This window comes from Rhinolophus ferrumequinum, chromosome 20, assembly GCF_004115265.2.
Source record: "Rhinolophus ferrumequinum isolate MPI-CBG mRhiFer1 chromosome 20, mRhiFer1_v1.p, whole genome shotgun sequence".
NCBI classification, from domain to species: Eukaryota; Metazoa; Chordata; class Mammalia; order Chiroptera; family Rhinolophidae; genus Rhinolophus; species Rhinolophus ferrumequinum.
The window spans coordinates 40,885,066-40,897,493 of NC_046303.1; the positions used below are offsets into that span (position 1 = coordinate 40,885,066).

The following is a 12,428-nucleotide window of genomic DNA, read 5'->3' on the forward strand; positions in this document are numbered from 1 at the left end:
TAATGACCAGCTTCAAACTGAGCTGAATCATCACCTGGCCACCTTCTAAGGGAAGGTGACACACTCAAAGGGAAGACTGGGCAGGCACCAGAGACCTGCTAAAGTAAATCCTGCTCTGTAGGGTCAGCACCTGCATAATAGCTCCTCCAGGGTAGTCATGGCCAGTCTTCACACCTAATCACCTGAGGTTCAGTCCCTCCAATTGATGTGCAGACCAAGGCTCAACTACAGCGGGAGGCACACACAACCCACACAAGGGACAGACCTGGAGGCCTGGCTCTGGTGACCAGGGATATTGCCCCAGTGAGCCCCACAGGACACCTACTACATAAGGCCACTCTACTAAGAGTAGGAGGCATAGCAGCCTTACCTAATACATAGAAACAAACACAGGGAGGCAGCCAATGGGGGAAACAAAGAAACATGTCCAAAAATTAATTAATTAAACAAACAAACAAACAAACAAACCAGAACAAAGCTCCAGAAAAAGAACTCAACAAAATGGAGACAAGCAATCGACAAGAGTTACAAACATTGGTTATAAGAAGGTTCAGTGATCTCAGGGAGAACTTCAACAAAGAGATAGGAAACAAAAAATGGAGATAGAAAACAAAAAGAACCAGTCAGAAAAGTAGAATACAATAACTAAAATAAAGAATACATTAGAGGGAATCAACAGTAGATTAAATGAAGCAGAAGATGAAATCAGTAATTTAGAATATAAGGTTGCAAAAATCAACCAATAGAACAGCAAAAAGTAAAAGGAAACAACAACAACAACAATGATAATAGTTGAAGGGGCCTCTGGGACAGCATCAAGTGTACCAACATTTGCATAATTGCGGTACCAGGAGGAGAAGAGAGAGAGCAAGGAATTAAAAACCTATTTGAAGAAACAATGATGGAAAACTTTCCTAAGGAAATAGATATACAAGCCCAGGAAGCTTAGAGAGTCCCAAATAAGATGAACCCAAAGAGGGCCATACCAAGACACATCATAATTAAAATGCCAAAGGTTAAAGACAAAGAGAGCTTAAAAGAAGCAAGAGAAAACCAGTTAGTTACATACAAGTGAACTCTCAAAAGACTGTCAGCTGACTTCTTAACAGAAACTTTGCAGGCCATAAGAGAGTGGCAGGAAACATTCCAAGGGATGAAAACTATGGATCTACAACCAAGATTGCTCTACCCAGCAAAGTTTATCATTTAGAATTGAAGGACAGATAAAGAGCTTCCCAGACAAGAAAAAGCTAAAGGAGTTCATTGCCACCAAACTAGTATTGCAAGGAATCTTAGAGGGACTTCTTTAAGATGGAAATAAAAAAAAAAATTCAAAAATATGAATAATAAATGGCAATAACTACATATCTATTAAGAGTTACTTTGAATGTGAGTGTTTTAAATGTTCCAATCAAAATATAGGCTGGCTGAATGGATAAGAAAACAAGACTCTTATATAGGCTGCCTACCAGTACAAGAGATTCACTTCAGATTAAAAGACACACACAGACTGAAAGTAAAAGGACGGAAAAAGATATTTCATGAAAATGGAAACAAACAAGAAAGAAACTAGAGTAGCAATACTTATACCAGACAAAACAGACTTTAAAACAAAGGCTATAAGAGACAAAATATAGACCTAGTGGCCCTACTTCTGGGTATTTGTCTGAAAAAAAAAAATGCAAAGCACTTGTTCGAGGGGACGAATGCATCCATATGTTAATTTTAGCATTGTTTGAAGTGGCCAAGATGTGGAAGCAGCCTGGGTGTACGTCAATGGATGAATGGATATAGATGAGGTGGTACATATATACAGTGGATTATTGCTTGGCCAGGGCAGGTAATGGGGTTCTTGCCATCTAGGGCAGCATGGATGGACCTGGAGGGCATTGTGCTGAGTAGAGTATGTTAGACAGAGAAAGAAACATGCAATGTGATCTTGCTTATATGTGGTATCTGAAGAGCAAAATAAACAAAACAGAAACAAAGTCATAGATACAGAGAACATTTTGATGGCTTCCAGAAGGGAGGGGTTGTGGGGGTGTATGAAAAAGGGGAAGGGATTAAAAAGTACAAATTGGTTGTTACACAGTAGTCATGAGTAGGTAGGGTATAGCATAAGGAATGTAGTCAATAATATTGTAATAACTGGTGTCAGAAGGGTACTAGATTTATTGAGGTAATTGATGGGAGGGGTTAGGGGGCAGGGTGAAAAAGATGAATGGATTAAGAAGTACAAATTCATGGTTACAAAATGGTAATGGAAATGTAAAGTAAAGCATAAGGAAAATAGTCAATGATATGGTAATAACTATGAATACTGCCAGCTGGGTACTAGACTAGTCTGGTGGATCACTTAAATTATGTAAATGTCAAACCATTATGCTGTACACCTGAAACTAATATAAAATAATATTGAATGTCAACTATAATTTAAAAAAATAGTCACAGCAATATAAAGTACAGCATAGGGAATACAGTCCAATAATATTGAAATGACTATGTACAGTGTGAGATGGGTAATAGACTTTTGGGGTTATCACTTTGTGAGGTATTTAAATGTGTAATAACTATGTTGTTTTGTACACCTGAAACTTAAAATAAATAAATAAATAAATTAACCACGTTAAAAAAAAGATTATACCTGCGTATTTAAAAGAAAACATGTAAAAGAGAATGAATGACATGGGCAAAATGCAGTAGCACAGGGACATTACAAATGAAAGGTGTGGAGAATCATAAGAGAAAAAAAATGAAAATGATGTTTAACAGTGCTTAAGTTTAAATGAAACTGGAACAATCAATTTTAATAATTTTAGTTTTTGAGATTAAAGTTGGTACATTGTATTGCTTTGATTCTACTGTAATAGTTGGTTCCTGGATGAACCCCCAAAAGACATTATTAGTGCTGGTACATTTTGAATTATGTTATGAGATGAGATTTGAATCTATTAAATTTGAGCATGCATCTAGAAAAAAAAGTGCTTCTAAATGTCAGGTGCTTTAGACCCCTGAAGGTGAGAGGAGGGCGAATCTTTTTGGGAGGGGAATGGGCCTTTGAGAGAGGAATGCTCATTTGAAATTTATTGCACATTTACTATGTGGAAAGGATTTTTAAATATAGCATCAAGAAAGGTGTTAAGAAGGCAGTAATTCATATGGTGATCGTGAACGGTGATTTGAGAACACATCAAAACTACAGAGAATATGGATTGTTTTTCTCAAACATTTCTGTTTATTACATTGGTGTTATCAACTTTATTCTGTCTCCCCATGATTTGTCAGAAGTGGAAACAAAAACTACATTGCTCCTATCCTGAAACAGAGTTAGAAAGGCAAAATTTTTATCCGTCCCATTCCCGGTATAATCCAGAGCATACAGAATCCTCTCTGCTATTCTTCAGTGTTAATGAAAGTATTCTTTCACCTCCTCCCTTTCCTTTTCCTTCTCCTTTTCCTTCTAGTAATGCCCGTAGTCATAGTTGTACACAAATAAGCATAGTTACCATTTATTGAACTTGTACTATATGTCAAACATTTTTCTAACAACATTAATTACATTATATTTTATCCTTACACCTCTGATTCAAGGTACATTTTTATGTCAGATTTTCTTTTCAAGTAAAAGAAAATAACTTATACTCGCTTAAACAAATGTCACATTTATTATAAGAGAAGGGACAGTTCATGAACCAGAGCACCATAAAATAACAAGGTCTGAAGAAAGGAGAAGAATCAGGATTTGACAACATAGGAGGAGCTCAGAAAGGAGACTCTTGCAGTCACTGTGTGTGTGTGTGGTTTTTTCTTTTCCTGTATATCTGTAGTTTGCTTTTCTCTATACTAGGAAAAGGTGGTCCCTCTACAGTTTCAAGGACTAGCCAACATTAATGGCTGCCTCTTAAGCCCGAGTCAAAATGTTCAGGAAAGAAACTTTGATTATGAGAGGTGGGGTCAGGTATCCAGGGCTGACCCAAAGAACTTTATCTGGAGAGCCAGGTTCACCTAGAAAACACATGGGGGAAGAATGCTCAGAGAAAGGGGTCTCGGGTGCATTCTCCAGTGTAAGGATGGAGTAAAGAGGATAAGTAATTTGCCTAAGTTCACACAAGGCCACTTACATTCTTTGACCTGTGGCCCCTCTCTTGCACCATAAATAAATGACAAAATGAGATTTCAGAATACAGATTTTGTCTGATTTTAAAGCCCAAATAGTTTCATTGAATTGATTTGACTCTTGTGTTAGTTTCCTGTTGCTACTGTAACAAATTAGTTTAAATGTAGTGTCTTTAAACAACAGAAATTTATTATCATCTAGTTCTGGATGTCAGAAGCTTTAAATGAGTTGGGAAGGCTATGTTCCTTCTAGAGGTCCTATGAGGAATCTCTGTTCTTGCCTTTTCTAACTTCTAAAGGCCACTTACATTCCCTGACCTGTGGCCCCTCCCTTGCACCATTCCAACCTCTGCTTTTATCATCACATCTCCTCTTACTCTTCTCCTCCTATTGCCCTCTTGTGTGTGCATTGGATCCACATAGATAATCCATGATTATTTTCCCATATCAAAATCCTTAACTTCTTCACATTCCTAAAATCCCTTTTGCACTGTAAGGTAACCTATTCAAAAATTCCAGGGATTAGGGTGTGTATATTTTTGGAGAGGCTGTTGTTTAGTCTACCACAGCTCTCTAGAGTCTAGTTCATTCCTACCTAACATTGCCACTGGAATTTATCTTTTAATCTTTTTTTTCTATATCTTCACTTTCTACTTGTTTCTAGTTATCCTTATTTCTCTATCATTATGACCCTGCTTGGAAAAAAAAAAAAGAAACAAAAATTATTTTTCTGTGTTTCACCTTTATATTTCTTGAGATTTTGCAGCACTGCCAATCGTGAATATTTTTGGTCCTGGTAATTCCTAGATCCTTAACTTCTACTGTAGTCTGTGTATTTTTTGAAATGGACTTTGAAGCAAACTTTAATTTTGACAGACAGTGATGGGAGCAAAGGGAGGGTATTTCATTTTGAAAGATTTTTATGAACAAACGCCCAGAGCAAGATATACATGGTATAGCCACAGAAAATAGGTCTTTAGGGAACATTTGATGGGAAGATGACAGGGGAAAGTGAATTGGGAGTCATATTTCAGAAGCTTTCAAATCAATCAGTAGTGGACTTATGTAATATGATTGATGGAAAAATTATTATCTCAAAATTAAGTTTTCTACAAATCTGTTACTTTTAAACTATGTTTATATTGTGGAAAAAATGCCCATTTTTAAAAAAGGCTTGCCATTTTTTATGTATATGAGTACATGGGTTCTACCTTTAAAATACAAAAAGGTCCTTCACAAAAAATTGTACTCTTTATTATTATTTAGAAACGCGCGCAACCAAAACCGGATTGGAGCACTATAGACATACACCTTAGAAAAAGGGTTTGTTTATTCTGCTTTTCTGAATATTTGTAGTTTTAATGTTTATAATAGTATTGCATGGTTTTCTGAATGTAGAAAGTTTATATGTAAACTGTGCAGTATTAAGTTTCCAATAAGCCATATATATATATATGTATATATACACATATATATATACATATATATATATATACATATATATATATATATATATATATATGAGGGTGCCAAAAAACTGTATGTTCATTTTAAGAAAGGAAAAATACTGTATTAAAATTGTAATACTCGATATATCCCGATAACAAAGAAGATGAATACAAATTGTATGTATACATTTTTATAAATATATATATATATATATATATATATATATACACACTCATTTCTGCTGTATCATCTTGGATAAAAATATTCATATTAATGCTAAGAAAAATCAACTAAATTTTACAATCTTTAAGGACCAGCCGTGAAAGTATTTAATACCTGTGAATCAACCTTGGAGCAAAACTGGGTTATTGAATTTAGGCTTACAATATAAATGAACTATTTTGGCACCCAATAGATTAAAGCGAATAAATTGCTTCTCTCCTGTGTCTCATATTCACATAGGAAGTTTTGTGCTGTTGCTTAACCACAAAATACTTTACCCTCTAGAAGTAAAAATGAGTAATCCCATAGCTTTTTAATGAAAGGCACATTGTATTATGTGTAACTTAATGTTTCCTCTAGATTTAGTATTTTAGAATGGGCTAGAAGCGGAAAATATTAGACACTACTGACTTACAATGACATAATTCTGTATTTAATTAAAATGTGTTTACAGCCTTAAGGCTTTAAAAACCATAGAGCTTTATGTAATTTCATTTTTTTTAATTTTAAAAACTGGAGTTCTTAGAATTTTTATATTTGAAATTAATTTTCGAAAGTATGATAAATGATAAATTCTAGCATTTCAGAAAATTTAACTTAGAACTGTTTTGCCTACTAAAATTTTCCTAATGACTATGTTTACAAAGAAAAGTTTCCATATGTTTAATGTTTATTCATTTACTTAGCTGAGGTTTATTGAGTGCCACATATTTAGAGATATAGTCATAGAGATATGAAGTCTTAGATATAAAAATGCATAACATATAGACTTTGTTCCAAGAATAAAATTTATAATTCATATACAGTTAAATATATAGATTATAATTGGGTAAGTGCTGAGAAAGACATGCAGAGGTGCCACGAAAGCACTGAGGAATGTCACAACAGGTTTTCTGGAGGTAATTATGTTGTAGTTAAGCCTTAAGAGCCTTGGTCATTCCAAGCATTTGGTCCCTTTAAGAGAAGATTGGAATTCTCCCAGCTTAAGCTCTGCGAGTGCTCAGAGCAGCAAGCTGCAAGTATTATTAATGCAGCATATTTCCAAAGGGAGGACTCCAGCCTGTATAATAGCATCAACTCACCATTGATTTGTATATATAAACACTGACTCCGTTATCTATATGGGCAAGCAAACAACGGATGAATCAAACCCAAGATCACTTTATAAAAGCCACTAGTATTCAATGCTTTATGTTATTTATCATTGCATTGCTTTCCCTCACTATCTCATTTACTGAAGTTCACCAGTAGAATAAAATGGCATCATTTATCATCCCGGGATCCTTATAATCTTTTAGAAGATCTTTAAAACAATTATATTTTGATATTATCAAAACTTGAAGTATACAGAAAGATACTGGAGAAGCACCAGATCCAGGATCTCACTGCATTTAAGTTTTGGCACAGTCCTTGTGCCATCTGGACGATCTACCGACACCTGCCACTGCAGGTGGATTTAGCTCACCTGTGCTCCAATCTTCAGTGGAGCCAACTAGTATAAATCTCCATATTCATGAGAGAATATAGTGTATGTGAGAGCATTTTGTAAACCGCAGTTGATATATTAATATGAGGCTTTTTAACAATGCAAAGTTAGTTGCAATGCCTTCCAAATAGTCCTCTAATTCTCATTTTCCAGAAATAACCATCAGATGCACCTGATCATTCTTTTAATTTCTAATTCTTTGTCTCTCATATACATTCTGTTGTACCTATACATATGTATTATCTTCCATTAGGATTAATTAAGTTATTTCTTTATATCAAAGTATGGAATAATAGTTCTGTAGGTATAGTGGGGGATAGTAGTGGGGCATTACAATTGGGTTTGATGTTAGATTACAACAACTTGACCCTATACTATCTATAGAGTAGTGTTTTCAGGAATTCATATTATTTTATCACAATAAATAACCAAGAATTTTATAGTTGTGCTATATTGTTTTATATATATTTAACCAATGTTTGGAAAAAATTGAATATAGTCTAGTAATGTGTAGCATCAATTACTGGGTGGAAATGAGCAAGAAAATTAGAAAGCTTGCTAAGCTATGACAGTGTTTATGGACATGTTCTTAAGATACTTTCTAATAGGTAGGATAGCTCATGGAAGCCACAACTAATAAATGAAAGCTGGTGAAATAAGAACTTCTTTTCAGCAAAACATAGTCAAGATAGTAAAGTGGATGGATATAAAAACTTAGTGTGAAGACAGTGCATTGCCCTGCTGCATTGTTACCAGAGTTCATAGAGGGAAGATTGTAGAGTGAATATCACTAAAGTCTCTTCTTGGCAATTACACACTTCAGTTAGCAAAAACAACTATCATAGCGAAGTATCGTGTTTTGTTTTGTTTTTTTCCTTCCTTCCTTCCTTCTATCCTTCCTTCATTCCTTCCTTTCCTTCCTTCCTTTCTTCCTTTCTTTCTTTTACATAAGACCTGAATTCTACAATACCAGAGACCTCCATGACCAATGTCATGATTTTAAGTGTGTGTTCTTTTTTTCCTTGTCTAGTGTCATATATTGTGACCATAAGACTTTGTGAATCACAGTGTGAGTGTCAGAAGAGATACTGTACTCCTTGCCAGGAGTATAAAGTATACTCCTTTATAAAGATACTTTATAAAGATGTCCCTTGTCAGGAGTATAAAGTATGTAGGTGCTATACATATGTTGCACAACATATGATTGTGCCGATGGTTCTATAATCTGAGTATTACTGTTCTTTCTCAAAGTGTCAGGCAATCACCTGTCCAATTGGTCTAGTCGTCACTCTATAGATTTATTGAGAACAGTGTGGTCATGATGTTGAGGGTTAAATGGACAAGGTGTAATTGGGGGAAATCAAAGGACAGTTATCAGAACTGGCAGATGAAAGAACAAACTTTCTAAAGCTCTGCCTTAGGAAGTTATTATTTTCAATTAGTTTATTTGACTTCACTGAGATTGTTTCTCTCTGCCTAGGAAAATTTTAGGGAGCAGCTAAAAGTTCATACAAATATAGCAAAGTCCAAGAAGCCATCATGAGATCAGCGGGCACAGGGTGGGCATAGGAAAGAGCCTGGGACGTCAATAAGAAGAGATCCGTTGTCAGGTAAGTTGAATCAGAATGAAAAATTGGGCATCCAGAGGCTGGTGAGTAACATCTGCTGCCCAGGGATTAGAAAAGCAGGTGAAGGAAGCAGGCTGGAAAGTGAAAATTAACAGACAGTTCTTATGGATTTTTAAGATCTGTATATACAGACAGGTAAAAAAGTAAACTGTTCTGTATTTAGTTATTTATTTATTACGTAGTTAAACTACAACGGTATGTATGACTTTACTAATGAACATACACATATCTCCTGGCTTTATCCACTGAGAGAATCTAGGAAGAGTGATACTCAAACAGCAATGAGCACATAGGATTCTCCCTGAAAAGGAACCAGGGATTCTTGGAGAAGTGGTTGGAGTGGAACAGAGAAAATGCTAGATGAACCTGGAGCATGAATGTACTATAAAGAACAGTAGAGGAGAGAGAAGGGAGGGAGGGAGGAGGGAGGTAAGGAGAGAGAGAGAGAAGGGGAGAGAGAGAAAAGGGGGGGGAGAGAGAGAGAGAGAGAGAGAGAGAGAGAGAGAGAGAGAGAGAGAAAGAAAGGAAAGAAAGAAAGAGAAAGAAAGAAAGAAAGAAAGAAAGAAAGAAAGAAAGAAAGAAAGAAAGAAAGAAAGAAAGAAAGAAAGAAAGAACGAACAAGGACAACAACAAGAAGGACTAGGGTTGGGGGTGGAGAAGGAGGGGGAGGGAAAGGGAAGAAAGGGAGGGTGGAGTTTCTAGACAACAAAGGAGCCAACATGAAAGTGCTCACCATGGCCAACACTGGAACAATTTGAGCAACAAATAAATTATGACAGTACAGGATTATAACCAAAAGAATGATATAAATATCAATGAGTCATATAAATAACCAAGGAAATAAATAAATGGGAGAAAGAATAACTCTTTCTTATAGAAGAATTCCAATTAAAATTTAGAACAAATGAGGAAAATGTAAAATAACCATGAGAACACCATAATAATAATTGCTGCCAGCAATACCCAGTAAGGATGCTAAAATTAGAGGAAAGAAGTTTAAGGAGAAACAGAATATTTGCATAGTCACAAAATATCCTTTCCTAAAATACATCAATTACAAAGAAAAATCATAATAACTGTACAGTGGAGAAACCTCAACAGGTTCCCCCTTAACCAAGTAAGTGATCAGGGTAAATAAACATCACCAGGCTTATCAAATCTTATGAACTTTCTCTTACGATGCACTGAGATGTGATGCATCTCTGTGGTATCCTTCCTAATAATGCATAACCTCAATCTAATTTTGAGAAAACATCAGACACACCCAAATTGAGCAACATTGTACAAAAGAACTGATTGTTACTCATTTAAAAGTGTCAAGGTCATGAAAGACAAGGAATGAATGAACAAATAACAGCAAATAAGAAGAGACTAAACAGATAGGACGACTAAAAGCAATCGAGGATCCAGAGTTGGATTCTGAGATAGAAAAACAGTCATGGAAAAGTTGGTGAAATCTGAATAAAGTCTGTAGTTAAGTTCATAGCACTGTACCAATGTTAATTTCTTAGTTTTGATCATGTGCTACAGTCATGTGTAACATTAAGGAAAACCATGTGAAAGGTGTATGGGAACTGTGTGCTGTTTTTATAGCTTCTGTAAATCATCTCAAAATAAAGTAAAAAGAAATGCAAGACTCTTGGGAAAAAACAGAAATCATTTATATATCATGGAATTGTGAAAAACTGCTATTTAAGCACACTACAATTACGATGATTCGGTTGCAAGTAATAAAGAAGCCAACTTAACTGTCTTAAAAATTGTTGATTTTCCTGGAAAAAATCTTAAAAGTAAGGGAGTGCTCAATCAAGATGTTGTTCAATCGAGAGTCTGGCTTCTCTTAACTTAGATTCTCTTTAGGTTACTTTTCCTTCACAAGCCCCTTTACCCTCACGCTGGTAACGTGAAAGCTACAGGTGTTGTAGGCTGACCACTAGTATCCAGGATTGAGGAGCCCACTAACTGCAGCGGCTGTCTTGAAAAAACTAAGGGACTGTTTTTCCTAGAAGTTCCCAGGAAACTTCACCCCTCAAAGATCTAACTGGAATAAATTGGGTTGGATACTCATTACTAAGTCAATGGCAGGTACAAAGAAAATAATTTAGACAATTTGTCATAGGCCTGGTTTCTAAAAAACAATCACTGGCCAGGATGTTTCAACTATTCCTTCCACCCTGGAGCTGAGGATGGGTGCTGAGTTGTGTGGAACTGGATTAAGGATATGAACTGAAATCAAGTTCTTAGGAAGAGGAAATGATTATTAGGAAGGAAGGAAATAGTCCTATGATATGACATATTTTTCAAAATGGAAAATGTACACATGATCCGGTACTAATAAATAGTCTAATATGGAAACAAACAAAAGGGTGTAAAATTTACCCCCTTCTAGAAAAACGGGGAAGGTTTGAACTCCTCTTTACAGCAGCGCTATAATTATTTATATGGCCTGGTGAGACCCAGTAGGTTAACTTATAAGTCCTTTAAATTCCATTACTTATCCGTTTCCACTTGTTTCAGTCAGCATCCTTGAAAACAATTCTTTTGTTTACATACATTTTGTACATTCCTCACCCTAATTTGATCACCTGCGCCTGGAAAACTGGTAATTTCATTTGAAGATTCAGGTGCCTTCATTAAGGAACAAAGCATTACATAAGCATCCTGCTGGCTGAACAAATTTAAATTGTTCTCACATAAGTTGCTCACCTTCTTCCATGTAAAATGTTATATAAAAAGCAAAACAAAGGAGTGTCTTTTGACAGAGAGGGTAAAAATATTCCATGCTCTCCAGAGAGAAACAATTTTAATTGCAATTAACTGGCAAAGCTCTCTATATTGGCACCATTCACTATATGGAAAAACCTCAGTCGTTAATACTAGTGAATACTGATTCACATAATAATAGTATTAATGAATACTAATACCACTGACACAAGTGAAGGTATTGTAAAGAAAGGACATGATTGGTTTGTGCACTTCCAAACACAAACATAATTTTTAACAATGTGAAATAAAATCTTTTTCACTTTTTAGCATTGAAACAGTTTTAAATATTATTACCTGCAAGTATAATAATTATAGTTTTGAGAATGCCATTGTGGGGACAAAGCCAGGAGTGCAGTTTCCAGGCTCTCGGCTTCACGCTAAAAGGTGCTGGCTCAGGTAGTAAATGGCCATCAACTGTGATTAGATGGCCGTCAGCTGTGGCTAGTTGGCCGTCAGCTGTAACCAGTGAGCCATTGGCCATTAATATAACTGCTGTGGATATACTAGCAGCAAATGGGGGCTAGCAAGAAGATGGTGGCTGAGCTGGCAAGCACGGATTGCAGTTAGGAGGGCAGGTTGCGGACAGTGTGGATCCAGCCTCCAGTGAGACTATACTCCCGCCAGCGAGAATATAGTGGTATGACTCCCCCATCTATGGCTCCGTGGGTGTTCCTTTTTGGCCTCACCATGTCCTGCGTTCTTATGTGGGGAGCAGGACCAGAGACTCCGCAGGCCGCCCTGCATGGCAGCCATCAATGGCA

The 12,428-nt window shown here is 36.0% G+C and overlaps 1 protein-coding gene and 1 pseudogene across 2 annotated transcripts in view; one reads left to right on the forward strand and one right to left on the reverse strand.

Moving 5' to 3' along the window:
• SEMA3E (semaphorin 3E) overlaps window positions 1-12,428 on the forward strand; it is a 247,692-nt gene that overhangs the window by 32,017 nt on the left and 203,247 nt on the right. The window contains exon 2 of one of the 2 annotated variants that reach the window (XM_033088912.1): window positions 8,754-8,883. The exons of the other annotated variant lie outside the window; for it this stretch is intronic. The gene's annotated coding sequence lies outside the window, so the exon portion shown is untranslated. The remainder of the gene's footprint in view (window positions 1-8,753; window positions 8,884-12,428) is intronic. 2 annotated transcript variants of the gene reach the window in all.
• The window catches only part of LOC117012065 (40S ribosomal protein S8-like), a 76,788-nt pseudogene that overhangs the window by 7,945 nt on the left and 56,415 nt on the right, over window positions 1-12,428 (reverse strand).